The sequence below is a fragment of the Argopecten irradians genome, chromosome 11, assembly GCF_041381155.1.
Source record: "Argopecten irradians isolate NY chromosome 11, Ai_NY, whole genome shotgun sequence".
Lineage (NCBI taxonomy): Eukaryota > Metazoa > Mollusca > Bivalvia > Pectinida > Pectinidae > Argopecten > Argopecten irradians.
In genome coordinates, this window is record NC_091144.1 from 36381602 (window position 1) to 36402481 (window position 20880).

The 20880-nt window shown below is 37.0% G+C and overlaps 1 protein-coding gene across 2 annotated transcripts in view; it reads left to right on the forward strand.

The window, feature by feature from the left end:
* The window catches only part of LOC138335446 (complexin-like), a 186882-nt gene that overhangs the window by 127381 nt on the left and 38621 nt on the right, over positions 1-20880 (forward strand). The window contains exon 1 of one of the 2 annotated variants that reach the window (XM_069284537.1): positions 15981-16379. The exons of the other annotated variant lie outside the window; for it this stretch is intronic. The gene's annotated coding sequence lies outside the window, so the exon portion shown is untranslated. Of the gene's footprint in view, positions 1-15980; positions 16380-20880 lie in introns of those variants that run through there. 2 annotated transcript variants of the gene reach the window in all.

The following is a 20880-nucleotide window of genomic DNA, read 5'->3' on the forward strand; positions in this document are numbered from 1 at the left end:
GTAATCCTGCGGTTGCTAGGGAAAAGATAACTCTGTTTTTTACCGGGATATGGAATAATAGAATCTTACATGGGTCTGTCAAGTAACAGGGATATCTCGATCAACTCTCATGAAAGATTTTGGCTGTCAACCCGATGTTTACCGAGGATTGACGGCCAAAATCTTTCAAGAGGGTCGAGATAATCCTGTCCACTTGACAGAACCATGTAAGATTCTATTAATCTTCAACCATGCTCTCTTTTGGTTTTTTCAAAAAATATTTTCTTACTTTTAACTGAGAGACCCAGAACATCATCAATTGCAGGCCTATTGCATAATTTTGTCTTGCCTTCAAGTGTATGAATTTCTTTTTTGAAGTGATTTTCCAATTCAAGTTAAACACTCTTAGTCACGCAATTAATTAATGACGCTTGCAGAAAAATAATTTCCCAGTTTAAATCCTAGTCTGCAAAAAGCTTGTAATAGCTAGGGAGCTTCAGGCTTGAAGACGTTATAACAGCATCTTCTGCTTCATTAGCATGCTAGAATTCCATCAAAGCAGAAGATAAATCGACAGAATGATTAACAGTTTGCGTAACTCGGAGAATTAATCGACCAAACTTCCATGATTTGTCTTCTTTAAGCTACAAAATCCTCATAAAATTTATCATTTAGCATCATTATATAAAAATGCAGATCATTGCTAAGGAATGGAAAATTTTTTTCTAATCTTTCAAAGGTTGAAAAAATAAATTTCTCTAGCTTATAATGATCACATTATTTCAACAAGATAAAGCCGAAAATTTAAATAAAAGAGGTCATTGTTAAGTATTTACATTGTCGCTGCACAGTATTCAAATGTATTCAAAAGCTCTCTTAAGTTAATGGTACATGTAGATCTGTTGTATACAAGTACTGTATTGGCCGTAATTACTGCCCAGGGTGCTTAAAAAATTGAAACAAATGGGAACGTTTATTAGGGGACCAAGATGTGAATTGTGACGAAAAAAGTCAGCCATATCTTAACTCTGTCCGTACTCATGGTACATTAATCTGTCACAATAAACATACATATGCTTTTTAGCCCACCATCATCAGATGGTGGGCTATTCAAATCGCCCTTTCGTCCGTGGTCCGTACCTCCGTCCGTCCTTCGAGTCCGTCCGTCCCGTCCTTCCGTCCGTCCGTCCGTCCGTCCGTTAAACAATTCTTGTTGTACCGCTATTTCTCTAAAAGTACTGAAGGGATCTTTCTCAAATTTCATATGTAGGTTCCCCTAGGACCCTAGTTGTGCATATTGTATTTTGGGACTGATCGGTCCAACAAGATGGCCGCCAGGCAGCCATCTTGGATTTTGATAGTTAAAGTTTGTTACCGCTATTTCTCAGAAAGTACTGAAGGGATCTTTCTCAAATTTCATATGTAGGTTCCCCTAGGACCTAGTTGTGCATATTGCATTTTGGGACTGATCGGTCAACAAGATGGCCGACCAGCCGCCATCTTGGATTTTGATAGTTAAAGTTTGTTACGGCTAATTCTCAGAAAGTACTGAAGGGATCTTTCTCAAATTTCATATGTAGGTTCCCCTAGGACCCTTGTAGTGCATATTGCAATTTGGGACTGATCGGTCAACAAGATGGCCTCCAGGTAGCCATCTTGGATTTTGATAGTTAAAGTTTGTTACCGCTATTTCTCAGAAAGCACTGAAGGGATCTTTCTCAAATTTCATATGTAGGTTCCCCTAGGACCCTAGTTTGTGCATATTGTATTATTTTGGGACTGATCGGTCAACAAGATGGCCGCCAGGCAGCCATCTTGGATTTTGATAGTTAAAGTTTGTTACGGCTAATTCTCATAAAGTATTGAAGGGATCTTTCTCAAATTTCATATGTAGGTTTTCCCTAGGACCCCCAGTTGTGCATATTGCATTTTGGAACTGATCGGTCAACAAGATGGCCGACCCGTGGCCATCTTGGATTTTGATAGTTTAAAGTTTGTTACCCGCTATTTCTCAGAAAAGTATTGAAGGGAATTGTTCTCAAATTTCATATGTATGGTTCCCCTAGGACCCTAGTAGTGCATATTGCATTTTGGGACTGATCAGTCAACAAGATGGCCGCCAGGTAGCCATCTTGGATTTTGATAGTTAAAGTTTGTTTACCGCTATTTCTCAGAAAGCACTGAAGGGATCTTTTCTCAAATTTCATATGTAGGTTTCCCTAGGACCCCAGTTGTGCATATTGCATTTTGGGACTGATCAGTCAACAAGATGGCCGCCAGGTAGCCATCTTGGATTTTGATATTTAAAGTTTGTTACCGCTATTTCTCAGAAAGCACTGAAGGGATCTTTCTCAAAATTTCATATGTAGGTTCCCCTAGGACCCCAGTTGTGCATATTGTCATTTTTTTTTCTTTTGAGTTTGAAAAGCAGAGAAAAGATCCCTCTTTCATTTGTCAGACATAGACGCGTTCTTGTTTTCTTTTGAGACGCGTTATTACATCGTGATTCTCATATTGATTGAGAGACTTTAAAGTTTAAACACATTTGATAACATGAATTTCATGTGATATGAGATGCAATGTTGATGCTTTTAGCATCACCAGTTGTGAAATATTGTTGAATATATAGCATGTGAGTGTTTATATAACCTCAACTCCTTCTCCAGAAGATGGGAGGGGCGCTTGATTTAGGGAAAATGATGTTAATTATATATGATGATGTATGTACTGAAGATGTCATGCACTCACAGAATCGTCCTTAAGTCCCTTCTACATTGATCTTTTCAAGGTCAAAGACATTTACTGGTAGATTAAATGTGCAACAATTCTTGTCAAGTCAGTCACTTTTAAAGATGTGATCAGCAAACACGTAGGTTACCTGAATTTCAAATTGATGAATTGTAGTGCAATACACATGTTAAGTCGTTTTGACCTTGACCTACTAAATCAAAGGTCATTGATTTCTTTTTGTCCATGACCTTTAAACAGTTAAATGAAAAAAAATCCTTGTTAACAAAACTAAACCGGTATTCTTGCTTCCATTTTGAGATATATATATCTATAAAAAATTACGAGATGGGGTGCGAGAAGATTGAAATCCTTTTGGTTTATATGAGAAATGATAAGAAACTTTTGCAGTAGATAGAATAAGAAGAAACATCTTCACTAAGTTGGGAATTGCAAAGATTTTTTCCGAAGACAAAAAATTACAAAAATTTTTTTTGATGAGAAATGAGAATACATTTCTTTTTAAGATGAGAAATGATAATAAATTTGTTCACAAAATGAGAAATGAGAAAAAACATTTCTTCACAAATGAGAAATGAGAATAAATCTCATCCCAAGGTGAAATTGGAAAGATATATCTTTAATATAGATAAAGTAGACAAGAAATTAGATGAAATCTTTGAACAAGATAAAGAATGAGAATACAATGTATATTTCTTTTTAAGACGAGAAATATATTACATTTCTTCACAATAAGATAAGAAATGAAAAAAACAACTTTACAAAATGAGAAATGAGAATTATAAATCTCATTTCAAGATGAAGATTAGGACGAAATATCTTCAAAATAGATGAAGAAATCTCTTATTAGACTCTTATAATCTGATATCTTAGCTTGCTGACCTATATAGCAACATGGATACCAAAATGTCGTTCAGGAGTTCTAAAAAGTTCTTGCATGGATTTGTCTCAGGAATGAGAAATTGAGTACAATTCTTCTCTAGAGGTTTAAGGCAATCAGATTGTTTAAATACCAGAGTTACATAAAAGAGTTCCGATACTGATTTTAGGGGGTATGAATTTACCGTTACATGACAGCAGTGTGATCGTAATTGTGTTACCGTCGTCGTATGGGGAATCACATCAAACAGTCTGCTTAATGTCAGAAAAAGATCACAAATGTCTGAACACAAATCACATCAAGCATGGAAATGTTTTTCTCTGTATTAAAGTATCGAGAGAATAACGTTGAAGTAGCGTAGTGTGTTAAGGTGGGGTATTATAGGTGAAAGTCATTTTGCGTTTGCCCTAAAATATTATCTCCAATTTCAATTTCATATATGCGTAACTCACTGGTGACTTCATCGGTGACTTTCATGTAAAATGATTCAACCTGGAAAATAATATGTATAAAATTATTCTTATCTGCAATTAATGTTGGTAAAATAAATTTCTTCAAAATTTAAGCTACAATGTAATAAGCATGATACGGAATAAATACAATTTGGATAATGCTTACATATTCCAGGTAAAATACATCTTAAGTTCTTTAAAAAGTTTTGCGAAACAAAATCATATTAAAGATGACGCTGTCATGTTTTAATTTTGTAAATGAAACAATATCATAAGAAAGATGATGGTGTCATGTTTTATTTTTGTGAATGAAATGTTGGAATGGATTCACTTTCATTAAATCATCTGTTCTTGGTTTGTGCGTTGCCTAAACAGATTATTTGTAATCGGGTTTTCAAAAATATCTGTTTTTCTGGATTGATACTGCAAATACATACATCTTACGAGTATAAATTAAGTTAGATGACAAATATATCATAATGACGGATCTTCACCACAAGAGGTGGTCGTTGTCTTGGGGAGACGGGTGATGTATCAGCTCGCCATCGAGTTAACATTGATCCAAGGGGACGTCACCCACGGACTGGTGTGTTTTATGGAGTCTAATACAGGTACGTCCTCAGGGGTGGTCAAACTGGACAGTGGTCAAACTGGACAGTGGTCATTCATAGCACCGAGGTCATGAATATGATCCTCTGTGGAGGTCAATTACTGGACAGTGGTCAAACTGAGGTCTAGGGCCATGAATAAGATCCCCATTCACTGGACGGTGGTTAAACTGGACAGTAGTCAAACTGGACAGTGGTCATCCATAGCTCCGAGGTCATGAATATGATCCTCTGTGGAGGTCAATAACTGGACAGTGGTCAAACTGAGGTCTAGGGCCATGAATAAAATCCCCATTCATCACTGGACGGTGGTTAAACTGGACAGTAGTCAAACTGGACAATGGTCATCCAGAGCTCCAAGGTCATGAATATGGTCTTTACTGGTAGTCAAACTTGAAAGTGCTCAACCAGAGTTCCAAGGTCATGAATGAGGAACCTTAATAATGATCAAACTGGACAGTGGTCAAACTGAAGTCTGAGGGTCATGAATAAAATCCCCATTCATCACTGGACGGTGGTTAAACTGGACAGTAGTCAAACTGGACAATGGTCATCCAGAGCTCCAAGGTCATGAATATGGTCTTTACTGGTAGTCAAACTGGAAAGTGCTCAACCAGAGTTCCAAGGTCATGAATGAGGAACCTTAATAATGATCAAACTGGACAGTGGTCAAACTGAAGTCTGAGGTCATGAATGTGATCCTCAATGGTGGTCAAACTGGACAATGGTCATTCAGAGGTCAGAAGTCATGAATTAAATTACATTATCTTTTGCTTTTTCAATTTTGATTCAGATTTCATGTTCAGTGTACAGTAAAACACGGTATGGTGAACATCTGTGAAACAACAAAATTATAAACGTAGTTCATTATACCCATATTACAAATTTCATATTTGAACCTTATGGGAGAATGAAAAGTTCTAATTTTACAACTATGAATTGTGTAAATCATTATCAAAATGGTTTGTGAACACTACTGACCATTCTGAATTGGTTCAACACAAGTTTGCTGTTGATGTTGTTTATAAAAATATGCATCTCAAACTTCATACTTGTGCAAGTCAATGTTGATATGAATAGTAGAATTGTGCAATTCAGGACATATATGAATAAGTAGAATTGTGCAAGCAAGGATTGGTTGGGATAAGTAGAATTGTGCAAGCCAGGGTTGGTTGGGATTAGTAGAATTGTGCAAGCAAGGATTGGTTGGGATAAGTAGAAATGTGCTATTCAGGATTTATATGAATTAGTAGAATTTTGCAAGCAAGGGTTGGTATGGATTTGTAGAATTATGCAAGCAAGGGTTGGTATGGATTTGTAGAATTGTGCAAACCAGGATTTGTATGATTATTGGATTAGTGGAATTTAGGACACCAAAAATTTCATGGACAAAAGATTTAAATCAAGATACCCTCAGATTAGTGGAATTATGTTTTAGTCTGGATTTTTCATGACCCCGTGGAATTTTATCTGTGCTGCTTCGTATGGATTAGACAGGAGCAATTCTCGTCCGCTTGACACAGCGAGTGAGTCGTGAGGATGATCAGGAGGGATGATTTAGGCATCTGCCAGGGATATTGATTATTCACACCAGCTCTGGCCATATGTGTGGTAACACTATGCAATATCAACTCTCAAACATAATTCTATTTGAAGTCATATTTATCTGTGTGACCTTGCAGAAGGTCACTCCCTACAGCCACGGAGCGTGCATACGATCTGATTGAAACTGGTAGATTAGCGTTAATGTTTTAGAGGTGAAATTGGTTTTACTGCATACATTAATGTTTCAGATTCTCGTTTACAATAGGGTCTCATTCATTGGTTTTACCTACTTCATCAATTAATTAACATACACTTAATTAGCACTACTGATTTAAACCTTAGAGTCTTTGAGGGACAGGAATAAATGCTTGATGGAATCTTTAGTGGATTTTGAATTATTTCTTCACAATAAACTCATTCATCTCTAAAAACACATTTGAGCTCTTCAATTCAAAAACTTGAAGAGATCTTTATGAATTTTTTTATCAATATTCACAACCATTCTTGTCTGAATAATAAACTTGTCAAGATTTCTTTTTGAACTCAATCATCTCTGAAAACACTTTTGAGCTCTTCAATTAAAAAACTTGAAGAGATCTTTATAAATTTCCATAGGTCAGTGAGTTCAATAAGCCAAATTCTGAAGATGTCCCAACATATTATCACTAGCCCTCCACCTCTGGATCGCTAGTTTGAATCCCATGTGGGGCAGTTGCAAGGTTCAGTCTGCAGGTCAGTGTTTTTTCTCCGGGTGCTCCGGCTTTCCTCCACCATCTCAACCTGACACATCCTTAAATGACCCTTGCTGCTAATAGGACGTTACAGCAATCAAACCAAACTAATCTAAAGTATTAAACTGAAACTTGCATGAAATGATCCTGACATGGTCCAGACAAAGTGTTGTTTGCGATTTGGGTCGATCCGAAATCCAAGATGGCCACCACAGCCGCCATCATGAAAACACATTTTGAACTTCTTCTCAAGTTCTACCGGTGCGATTTGGCTGAAACTTGCATGAAATGATCCTGACATGGTCCCGACAAAGTGTTTTTATTTTTCGGGTCGATCCTAAATCCAAGATGGCCGCCACAGCCGCCATCTTGAAAACACATTTTGAAATTCTTCTCAAGTTCTACCGGTGCAATTTGGCTGAAACTTGCATGAAATGATCCTGACATGGTCCCGACAAAGTGTTTTTATTTTTCGGGTCGATCCTAAATCCAAGATGGCCGCCACAGCCGCCATCTTGAAAACACATTTTGAAATTCTTCTCAAGTTCTACCGGTGCAAATTGCAGTCATGGCCACCACAGCCGCCATCTTGAAAATACATTTTGAAAGAATTTGAAAATGATCCTGACATGGTCCTGACAAAGTGACACCATATATAATTAATTTTACTATTGCCAAGGTAGTCAGATGACCGTTAAGGCCCTTTGGGCCTCTTGTTCTTTTTATCATTTATTGATATACAATGTATATAATTTCTTTTGAAATTTTCTAATTAGCTCCCCTGGCCTGAAGGGCTGGTGAGCTTATGTTATGGCGCTGCCTCCATTGTCCGTCTGTCCGTCAACCCATCAACATTTCCTTTAAATTGCTACTAGTCATATAGTTCTGCATGGATTGTTACCAAATTTGGCCGGAAACATCATTGGTGGAATGGAACAGAATATGAAAATTTAACCTCTGACCCCCAGGGGGCATGAGGGATGGGGCCTAATAGAGGAAAAAGAGGTAAATATTTTAAATCCTTTAGAAAAGAAACAATGAACCTATATTCAGAACATAACTTGGCATTACAAACCAGGTGGGCAATACAGGCCCTCTGGGCCTCTTGTTTTCAAAACCAATTGTTTCCGTTTGTAAAGTAATGAACCTGTGAGCATTTCTTGTTAACTTGTAACCTATTTCTGTCAAACAGTATTAACCAGGAAGATATCGACAATCCTAACTGGAATGGCTAATTTGACCTTGTACTGAGGGCAATGACCTTGTATGTATTTCACTCTTTCACCCCTAAAAATCTATAATGGACTGTTCCAGCCTTTGAAGCAGAATTCAAACAGAGGGGTGTTTCAGTTAACATGAATATTTGATGCATCCACCTGTTTATCTCGTCTTTTGTGATTTGGTAAGGAAGCCGCAGGGCATCACTTGAGTTACGGACGATGATCGAGATGACCGTCGAGTCTCGTGTCCTATAAATTGATCTGTTCCCAATACAAACAACCCACTTTATATCACTAATTTCCTAAGTGCTCATGTTTGTTTAGAACCCCGACGGTGATTGATCCATTATTTCCTGGAATTAAAATAGACTAGACATCTTCGCCATGTTTTGTTGTGTTACATGGAAAACGTTGTATGGACATTATGTCTATATTGCTCTGAAGGCCATAAGAGACAATGTGGATGCCTACCAATGCATCGGAAATATGAAACAAGAGATGTACATGTAAATGGATTGGTATTGATTGTGGCCCTGTGTATGGGTGTTTGAGACACCATCTGACCAACTACCTGATCACTCCCTTTCCAAGACATTCATACGTCACGTAGATACATATAAAAATGTTCTCTCAGATTATTATACATGAGGATATAGACACTCCCACTAAAGGCACGTCATCTCCTTTCAAAATTATTGGAAAATTCCAAAACATTTAGAGAAAAAAAAACCTTCCAAGTCTCCGTTTATCAAAACAGAGATTTATATGTTGCAAACATACTTGTGTTCACAGTAGTTTTATTTTAGCGCTTTTCGCACTGTCTTTGAAACAATTAATTCATGCAGAATAAATGCCTCTTTCACAAATTTTCCGCCTCTTGACAACGACCTCTTGTAGCACTAATTTATCTACAGAGCTAAATTTAATAATGTGCTATTTTCCCATAAAGAACCACCAAAGTCCGCTAATTTATACTCCTTTAATAAATCATAATTTACATTGTGTTTAAATTTGACTGTGCTAAAATAAATACGTTTAATGTATTATTTAACTTTCCAAACCTTTGGGATGTGACAACAAATTGACATCCCGAGGGATGATTTCTCCGAGGGTTTAGATTCCGTTGGGACATGTCACTCCTGTAGTAGGTTAATACTTTCTTAACTCATAAAAGAAAATGAGAGAAACATTTTTGAAAAACAAACAAAAAACTGCATCCCCCATGAAATACTGCTGTTTTTTGTCACCAATTAGAATCAAGCCTACTCTACTCCTAGGTTACTTTTCTAGTCTGCTCAATTTTCTGAATCTTGAGGGAATTGGCTTCTTAAATTTAGCCGACAGTACGTTTATTTACATGTCTTAAACCTGCCACATGTGCACTTTTACAAGGGTCCCTGAACTATTTCCTGATTTTATGCCTGTTTTACGCGTTCTGGGCCGACATAGTCTGGTTTTATTTCAATGCAAGCAGATTTTGTTATACATCGCCTTGATCATGTTAAAGAACTATTTAAATGCACTGGAGCTTCCTGTGTGAATGACTTCGTCACATACGTGTCCTTCAACGACTAAAGTACACGTCCACTCGGTAGTGTAGGCAAAGGTGTGACTCAAGAAAGACTGTATCTAACCCAACTTTATAGGCATTTACGACATTCTCTCTAGAAACCTAGAACCTTTGTAGTGCTGCAAGTATTAATATTTTAGTATAGCAGGTTTTGGTTGTAAATACTGTATGTAGAGTGATATAATCACCTTATGATATTGCACTAGCGGGAATTTCCCTTTAGCTCAATGGATAGAGGGGCCGAACAGTAAGTCTCCTTTTGTGGGTTCGAGCTCGGAAGAAAGCACTGTACTGTTGCCCTGTTTCATTAATGCCGTAGACCTCTTCAAGTGTAATTTAATTACTATAGGAGTTGAGAGACTTCGTTGAAGATAGAATCTGGGTTGGTCTGTCTTGGGGGGGTGAACATGTTTGAACGGGAGGAGTAGTGTAGCAGGTTTAAATTGTACATATTGATATGGTCGCCTTCTAGCTTCATGTTAGTGGATGTTAGTGTGAATTTCCCTTTAGCACAGTTGGTAAAGCGGTGGACTAGTAAGTCTGGGGTTCGAGTCTGGTTGGCAGCACACTACTGTCATTTAGTTCTGACTTGTTGCCTAGCTAAATTCTGGTAGGGATCTGACTTGTTGCCTAATAAATGCTGGTAGGGATCTGACTTGTGTTGCCTAGCTAAATGCTGTAGGGATCTGACTTGTTGCCTAGCTAAATGCTGGTAAAGGGATCTGACTTGTTGCCTAGCTAAATTCTGTAAGTTGACTTATTGCTATGCTGGTAAAGATCTGACTTGTTGCCTAGCTAAATGCTTGTAGGGATCTGACTTTTGCCTAGCTAATTCTATGTTATTGCTAGGAATCTACTTGCCTAGCTAAATGCTTGTAAAATCTGACTTTTGCCTAGCTAAATGCTTGTAAAATCTACTTGTTGCCTAGTAATGCTTGTAAAGATCTGACTTATTGCCTAGGTAATGCTTGTAAAGATCTGACTTATTGCCTAGGTGTATGCTTGTAAAGATCTGACTTATTGCCTAGGTGAATGCTTGTAAAGATCTGACTTATTGCCTAGGTGTATGCTTGTAAAGATCTGACTTATTGCCTAGGATGTGAAAACTGACTTATTGCCTAGTGTAGCTTAAGATCTGACTTATTGCCTATAGGTGTGCTTGTAAAGATCTGACTTATTGCCTAGGTGAATGCTTGTAAAGATCTGACTTATTGCCTAGGTGTATGCTTGTAAAGATCTGACTTATTGCCTAGGTGAATGCTTGTAAAGATCTGACTTATTGCCTAGGTGAATGCTTGTAAAGATCTGACTTATTGCCTAGGTGAATGCTTGTAAAGATCTGACTTATTGCCTAGGTGATGCTTGTAAAGATCTGACTTATTGCCTAGGTGTATGCTTGTAAAGATCTGACTTATTGCCTAGGTGTATGCTTGTAAAGATCTGACTTATTGCCTAGGTGTATGCTTGTAAAGATCTGACTTATTGCCTAGGTGTATGCTTGTAAAGATCTGACTTATTGCCTAGGTGTATGCTTGTAAAGATCTGACTTATTGCCTAGGTGAATGCTTGTAAAGATCTGACTTATTGCCTAGGTGTATGCTTGTAAAGATCTGACTTATTGCCTAGGTGTATGCTTGTAAAGATCTGACTTATTGCCTAGTGTATGCTTGTAAAGATCTGACTTATTGCCTAGGTGTATGCTTGTAAAGATCTGACTTATTGCCTAGGTGTATGCTTGTAAAGATCTGACTTATTGCCTAGGTGTATGCTTGTAAAGATCTGACTTATTGCCTAGGTGAATGCTTGTAAAGATCTGACTTATTGCCTAGGTGTATGCTTGTAAAGATCTGACTTATTGCCTAGGTGTATGCTTGTAAAGATCTGACTTATTGCCTAGGTGTATGCTTGTAAAGATCTGACTTATTGCCTAGGTGTATGCTTGTAAAGATCTGACTTATTGCCTAGGTGTATGCTTGTAAAGATCTGACTTATTGCCTAGGTGTGATGCTTGTAAAGATCTGACTTATTGCCTATGCTTGTAAGCTGAATGCTTGTAAAGATCTGACTTATTGCCTAGGTGTATGCTTGTAAAGATCTGACTTATTGCCTAGGTGTATGCCTGTAAAGATCTGACTTATTGCCTAGGTGTATGCTTGTAAAGATCTGACTTATTGCCTAGGTGTATGCTTGTAAAGATCTGACTTATTGCCTAGGTGTATGCTTGTAAAGATCCGAGTTATTCCCTAGGTGAATGCTTGTAAAGATCTGACTTATTGCCTAGGTGAATGCCTGTAAAGATGCAAAATGCTGTCTAGCTGAATACTTTTAATGAAGATCTGGTATATTGTTGAATAGCTGAATACACTTGTTGCCAGGCTTAAGTTTTGCAAAGACTAGTTTAATGTTTGCAAAGATCTTGATCTTGCAAAAAGATTCTATAGATCTAACCTGTCGCCTAGCCAAATACTTGTAAAGAACTAACGTGCCGCCTAGCTGAGCTGCCATCAAGAAAATCATGTGGAGATGACACAAGTAATTTTGCGGTATTGTATAAGGAAGGCTGAACGGTCTGTGATCAATGAGGTGGTCATCTGATGGGTATTGATGTTGACGGACAAATTCAAATCCTCACGGACTTACAGCCTCATCAATCATAATTTGATAGGGTTGGAATTTTCAACACTTTCTAGCCCTGATTTTATGAGGGCCCTCCAGGGACGAGGGACTTCGGTAGGCTTGCCAATTATCTGCGTCCCTGCCATCAAATTCTGACGAATAAGAGGTTCCATATTGATGGCTATAAATGTGCTATGATGCGTTTCCCAGTTTCAATTAAGTCTTGGATTCTCTCCTACGGTTTCCAAGCTGTTATGTTTTTTTACGCCAAAAGTCTATGACATTTTCATCCCGTTTTGTGCATGGAAAGTCCATGACATTTTCAGCCAAGATTTTTTTTACGCTGAAAGTCTATGACATTTTCATTCCGTTTTATGCATCGGAAGTCCATGACATTTTCATCCCCAATTTAACTAAGTTTTATAGACATTAATTATGTAGTCTATATATACATAATGTTTTGTGAAAAAAAAAAAGAAAGAATTAAATACAATTATCCATTATTCAAATGTTGATACTATTTAGAAAATGTGACACCTAAACTGGAGCTAAAAATGAACAAAAGTTCCAAAAGAGAAATGACAACTGTGAAAGTGTCTAAAATGACATTGAAAATGTTTGAGGTTTTATCCAACAACTAATAATAAAAGTGTCTAAAATGGCAATTAAAAAAAATGGAAAGAAAAATGTTTGAAATCGCAGAAGAAAGTCATCTGGCAGCTATCATTATTTTTTAAAAATGATTGAAATGACAATTGAAGATGAAAGTATCTGAAATGACAATTTGCAATATAAGTGTCTGATAAAGCATGTAGCTGCTAACTAAATAAGTGTCTGAATTGGTAATTAATTGGAAATGAAAGAATCTGAAATGGTATTTGGCAAAGGAAGGGTCTGAGATGGAGAAAAAATCTCAATGTAATTTCAACTGGCAAATAAAATCTGAAATGACAACTGTCTAGGAAAACATTTGGCAATGAAAGACAGATTGTCAAACAAGGGGTACATCGTTGCCAGATCCACAATTGTTTTGGCTGAATGAAGGCTATCAAATAAAAACGTTGATACAACTGAAGTAACATGCTGCAGCCGATCAGCCTATGACATGACGAGGATGCACTGAGCCAGTGTTTCCATCCATGTGCCCGGTGGGATCGTTGGGATAATCAGATTAATTAAACTCATGTACAATAAGCAGCAGGTGGCTATACCCAAACCAATTACAGGTCACTTGTTAAGAGAGTGTGCGTCCTGCGGCATCGGTGGTAAAGTTTCTTCAGGAACTTATAATACAGAATATTACAGATTAAAATGTACTTCTGTCATTGACATTTATTGTAATCAGCCCATCAGGCACTATAATCCCATAACATTGTCTGATTACTACAGTGTTATGTAACTCGTAATCAGCGCTGACGATTATTACCTGGTTTTCCATTATCTTTGAATCGGATGTAATCTGTTTATGGGACATTGGCCGAGTTCGTAAGATTGTAAAGGGGGTGAGGGGAGGGGAGAGAGGGGGGATTACAGCCAAATTGTTATCATCTATGGGACGTTGGAGTAGGTCTATGGGACGTTGGAGTAGGTCTATGGGACGTTGGAGTAGGTCTATGGGACGTTGGAGTAGGTCTGTCAGACTAAACGGGAAGGAGGTAGAGCGGTTTGGGGTTGGGGTAGGTGGGAGTTGGGTAGGGGGGTTGGGGTAGGGGAGTTAGGGTAGGGGGTTGGGGTAGGTTGGGTAGGGAGTTAGTGGGGGGTTGGGGTAGGGGAGTTAGGTTGGGGCGTGGGTAGGGGGATTGGGTAGGGGGTTGGGGTAGGGGGTTTAGGTTGGGGTGTTGGGGTAGGGGGATTGGGGTAGAGGGGTTGGGGTAGGAGGGTTAGGGAGGGGAGTTGAGAGGTCTAGTCAAAGAGCTGGTGTGCTAGATGGTTTGGAGTTAGGGGACAAGAAAAGAATTGTGCTAACCAAATTTTTGATCATGAGCTGTCAATTTTCATATAATTTCATTGGAGGCCCCAAATGCAAATTAAAATGTTTTGCTGATAATTGTATATAGTGTACATAAAGTAATTTTACTTAAAAGCCATTGATCACAAATGATTGTAACGAAATTAATGAAGATGTGAAATATAGTATATATGCTAATGATATAAAGTGCTTTATAGTATAAGGGGTTATAATGGATTAATTAATGGCTATGGAGCACGTGAAAATATAAAACAGAATCATTGATACATTTGGGGCCAATAGTGTTCTAGTTGTCTTTGAATAGGCATAATGATTATATATAATTATGTGATGGTATTTACTCAACCACCCCTGAAATTCCAAAATGGACTCTTCCAGCCTTTGAACTGGCAGAATCTAAATGTATCTTCAGGGGTGAATGGGGGAATTCACATTCAAGATGAGGATAAATGATTCCATCAGTTATTTTCTCATTCAATAATTAAATTCTAATTGAATTTTTTTCAACTTTATGCTGATTGGGTTTTAATGTAAACCGCTATAAAGTTTAATATTGGTTTTTTTTCATTGAAAATTTTATGATGTAATACAACAAAAATTTATTCACATCAATTTGGTCGCTGTATGACGTCTGCTCACACATACTATATCTTTCCTATCTATATGGTGCCAAGATAAATTCTGTCAACATACAGTAATGTAACTGTCATTTCAATTATGTCATCACAGGATAATGCTGAATTCTATGTTGTCAAAAATTATTTACCTAAGAATTGACTTCTTTGTGTTATTCTACTCAAATTCTGTCGCCAATATATCTACTGGCTCAAATCTTCACTGTTTGCAGTAAAATATTCAGCTTGTTATAATTATCATTTGGCCGTGGGGGCCACGGTGGCTGCATTATGAAGATTCCAAAACATATTACCTCGCGCCTTCCATCTCTGGGTTGCGAGTTCGAACCCCATGTGGGGCAGTTGCCAGGTACTGACTGCTGGTCTGATTTTTCTCAGGTTACTCTGGCTTTCTTCTACCAACAAACTTAGCACATCCTGAAAAGGCCCTGGTTGTTAATAAGATATTAAACTCATAAAGCCAAACCTATAACCAAAAATTTAGTCTTGAATAAACTGTGAAAAATGTTGTGGAATATTCAGATTTGATGCATATTGGTATCGATATATGCAAAAATAGCAAATTATGAATAGAAATAGAAACTACTATTCTTGATTAATAAAACAATTAATCAAGGAATTATTGAGTATAGAATCAGCAGGAAATGGAGTCAAATATTCATTGTCTTCTTTTTTTATCTGATTTTGAATATTGAAAAAACAACAACACATTAAATTTTGACTCGGAGTTCAGTGTCGTCACTAATTGGATTATCTGGAGAGACGCATGCAGCCGTTCAGTTATAAAATTTATTTTTGCGTTGACACTACAGTGAGTTGCCACTGCCGGTAGACATCATTGTGTGTTTTCTCCGCTGCTCATCACACTTGTATATCCGTCAATAACTACAAAGCCTTGTCTCATTCATTCAATATTATTAGATAGTAAATTATTTATTCTCACTTCGAACCTCTCCTTGGGGAAAAGGATTTCGCCATGGCAACCTTCCGTACACATGGGTTTTGGGATGTTCTTGTAGCAGTGTAGCCTGGGTTTTGACACAGTGAAGGAGATACAACGAAGAGAGAGGTTGCAGTGGAATATTTACAGCAAAGATACAGGGAATATACTGTTATTACAGACCAAGGAACGGAATATACTGTTATCTAAATACATGTGAGAAAGCGTTTGGAGGCAGTGTCCACTCAAACACTGACCGAGAAGCAGAGCTGTTCACATGTCGACAGTCAGAAGCTGTGGAATCGTTGTTTGTGGTACTGCTGTACCGTGATAGGTGGAAGCTTGTGTGATCTGTTTCGCTACTATGCTTGCTAACTCATCCTGTGTGCTTTAAAATCAATGTGTTGACTGTTACAACCAGTTATCCACGTGGTGCGATGTATACTACATCGAGGACGGGATTAAGCTAGCTTACACAAACACAAGGTTGGTATGGATGAATGTATACTGGTATTGGTGATCTGGCCTGAATCTCCTGGCAAACACATACAATATGGCACTGTAAAGGACATCTAGGTCTACTCACTTAGGCAAAGGCCTCATTCATAATTTGTATTTTGATTTAAATTTTCAATAAGAATCAACTATGTATTGTGTTCCAGAAATTTTAATCTAAAAGAAAATCAACTAAATGTATGTCTATCTTAATTTCAGTTTCAAGGCATATCTCTTAGGCATTGGTTTCAGTCATAATTTGTATTCCAGATATTTAAATTCAAAAAAAAGAAATCAACTATGTATGGATATATCTTAATTTCAGTTTCAAGGCACCCTCTTAGATAGAGGCTTCATTCATAATTTGTGTTCCAGAGATTTGAGCCTAAACAAAAATAAAATATGTATGGGTATCTTGGTTTCAATTGATATAAATTTCATTACAAAAAGCAAATTGATTTGACATCAGGCAATGCCTATATTAGTTATCTCCAAATTTATTTAATGTTATGTATGGATATTTCATTAATGTAAATGTATTGATTTGTATTTATTGGAATTCAACATGTATGAGTAAGATAGAGTTGATTAAGGAGATATCTGTTGTGTTGACAGATTTCATTTACTTTTATTTTTGGAATTTAACATGAAATAATGAAATATGGCTGGTGAATGGATTATTTGTTGTGTTGACAGATTCCATTGACTTGTATTTTGGGAATTTAGATTTAACATCTTTAAGAGTGAGATAGGTTTTATGAAGGAGATATCGGTTATTACGACAGTTTACATTGAGTTATTTTTTTGAAATTTATATATAACACATGCAAGAGAGATAGGGTTGATGAAGGAGATATTCGCTAGGCTGTTGATTTCATTGACTTGTATTTTTGGAATTTACCGGTAGATATGTGTAACATGTTAGAGTCAGATAGGGTAACTTACAAAGAGGATATTTGTTGTTTTGTTTATGACAGATTGACATGTAAACACTATAGGAGATTTCTTCAAAGTTATATGATGTATATGGGAAAATCCATTGTTATATATATATAATACAGAAAGACTAATTCGTGTATATATACAGGAAAATTCTTTCGAAAATCATGCAATAACATAATATACAATTGTTTTGGCCGCAGGCCGAGGGGAACAGTTTCTCAGGTTGGTCCCAACACCAAGGGAAAATAGTTTTGACTGTTGACTGATAAGGCATGAAGCAACTGTTTTGTTACCTGAATATTCTTGGCTAAACATCGTAATAGTAAACAACGAAACAAGAGTATTGTTTTGATATTTAGATATTTTAATTTCAATTTTAGAAATGTGTTTTTGAAGGCCATACTGGATAGACAGCATTGATCTTTCACTGTATAGCTGCCACTTTTGCGTCCGTAACTCAGCATAAAAAGTCTTCAAGAGCACATTTAGTTCCTCTTTTATCGCACTTTCGAATTGAAAATCTGTTTGTCCTTGGCCTGGCAATACGACTCCAAAATCCTCACTGTTCCCTAATTCACTTTTTTGGTATTCAAAGAATCTCTGTTTTTAATCAGATCCAAAATTCCCTGATTGGAAATTTTGTCAAACCGTTATGGTTCTGATGCCATTTTACGTCTGTCACAACTGTCGATCTAAAATGCGGCACTACAACTGAAAATTTGACGCGGGCGTTATTGTTTTCGTGACGTCAACAATTAAGCACATGCAAACATTCTCAGCCGGTCAACAGTCAAAATATTGACTGGTCAATATTTTCTGGGGATTTGTACATATGTAATGATTTTGTAGCAATTTCTGGGGAAAAAACAATGAAATTACTTCATTTACATTTATATAGAGAGTCAGGTAACAATAGAAAATGTTTGGCTTTATCTATGTACAGGTGGATTTCATTGACAAATATGTATTGATAGATTTTCAAGACATACACACATTATAGAAAAGGATGGGACTTTGTATTGTAAAACAATATTTGATTAAAACAAATGGGATATCTATAGAAATTGTAGAAATCTATACCAGGAAAAACTTCACGGATGCATCATAAGGAAGGATGTGATTGAAATGTGTACATTAATACTGTATATTGCCGTGTGTGTATTTTGAGGAGACATTTATACATAATAGGGACATACCATATTTGGCGTATCCTTTGAGATGCATTATCATGTCGTGATTTACATGTAAGAGACTTGCAAGTTCATATAATTTGAGACGCAATACTGATGTAAGAGGCATCACATGTTGTAAAACATTGTTGCATCCATGGGATGTGGGCTGTTTATACAACTTCAACTCTTCTCCAGAAAAGGGGAGGGGTGCTAATTACGGCGAATACAGTATGCCATATGTTGTCATATAGATATAAAAACGAATTTATCACAAAGATCTTATATCTGACATACATGTTATAGAATCTGTTTTTTATGCAAATGACCTAGAAACATGCTTTTGAGTAAGGTAATACATGGTGAACATGTGACCAGTCATGCAGAAACTTGCGACAATCATGTGACTGAATGAAAACCCACATGTGACATAAGGTTTCATACTTGGACTGGTTTGATTAATTTAACATCCTATTAACAGTCCTGGCTGTTTAAGGATAGGCAAACCTTAGAATATGAAGGAAAGTCAGAGTTTACATAGAAAAACCATCAACCATGGTCGATCAGTACCTGGTAAATGCCCCACTTGGGATTAAGATTCCAACTCCCGTCCCAGTGGTGGAGAGTTATGGTAATCATATGTCAGGATGTCACACGATCTCCAAGGCTCTATTTGTGTGTAGTAATCATATAAATTATATCCTAGCTGTTCTCAGTGATAGAATCTTTATCATTTCATCAAAGCTATTCTCATTGCAATGTGCCTATAATTGTTATTGAAAAAAACATGATTTTGTTATATCATTCTGGTCCTGGCCACATCACTGTATATCAGTAGAATAGCCTAGTCTATGTAACGGTTTAACTATTGCTAATCACAACTTTACCTGCAGCGGTATACAAATGTTCAGTCTGCTCTCATCCCACCATGACAGTGCAAATTGATGTTGTTTTTGTCTGATTGAATTACCGTGGCCCGTCCCTGATTAATGGAGCCGCTAGACAAATGTAATGTTCCGTCTAAAACCACAGCAACCACGCTCCGTTTTACTGGGTCATTAAAAATATAGAAGTAACTAATTTTATTTTAGATGTAAATTAAACTTAATTGAACGTACTGATGCTGGGTTGTGGTGGAACTCTGTGGTAAAGCCAGGAATCATTAGTATGGATTTGAATTTCCAGTTGGATCGAGTCTGTCGTTTTTTCACTGTCAGTATACGTTGTATTGATTTTGGGAGAACGTGATTGTATCTGTATACATAATGGAAGAATGCACACTCTCACATCTGCAGAAGCACTCAGGCGTGAAACACACAAGTAGAATATATTGTTTTAGGAGGTCGGTGCAGGTCAATACATGTGACGGGATGCACTCAACCGTAAAAAACGACAACATTTGGATTCGGTTTGTTTTGTTTGAATACTTGTGTTCAATAGAATGTGCTGATGTATGTTGCATGTCCTAAGTATGACTGTTTCTCTGGGGTTTCACAATAAAGCACACTTTGAAGGCTTTAATTGCCATGGATAAAGGGGGTATTAACTGTTACCCTGAGTGATGTACATTCCTTCACAATAAATGATGTATTTTGTTCAGTAATTAGATAATAACTGGATAATTAGATAACAGAAACGTAAGTGACAAAGGGAGACAATTTTAGAATTTGTGCCCTTTCTTGGCCTTGAACTCACAATCTATAGCACCATATCTGTCACCTTGTCAATGAGTAGGCAAGCACTGTTTCAGATACTTTTACGTATTTTCTCCTAAAATTCATAATGGACTGGTCTAGTTTCTGATTTAGGAGAGGCTAAATGTGTGATCAGAGGTGAATTAGTTAACCCTTCTGTCACCTTGCCAAAGTGTGGACAAGAACTGTTTCAGTCACCTTAGCTCTTCAATGCCTATAAACTAGAGGTTCCTCTGCCTGTCAACAAAGACAAAGAAGGAGTTTCCAATCTCTATGTATATATCTTTTTGCTGTTACATTAGGCTGTTGATTTGCTAATAGGCATTTTCTGTATTGGAATCCAAAATGTAGTAGTCCCTCTCTATGATGACCACTCTTATAAACGACCACTCCTTTTATATGACCGTTATTCTCAGGCACGGACGTTATTCAACAGTAAACTTAAACCCCTCTCAATGACCACAATACATAGCCTGACCAACGACCTCTGAAATATTGCCCAAAGTCAGAATGTTTATTCTAAAATCCCTTTTGTTCCTCATCATTTGTTATTGACATTTGTATATCAACTCCAGACAATCTTACATTTCCTGGTGCAATGCTTCATAAAAATGTCTATAGAATCTCTGACGTCATAACATATACATGTCTTGTAATTTGGTTTAAAATTCTGTAGGATATTTTATA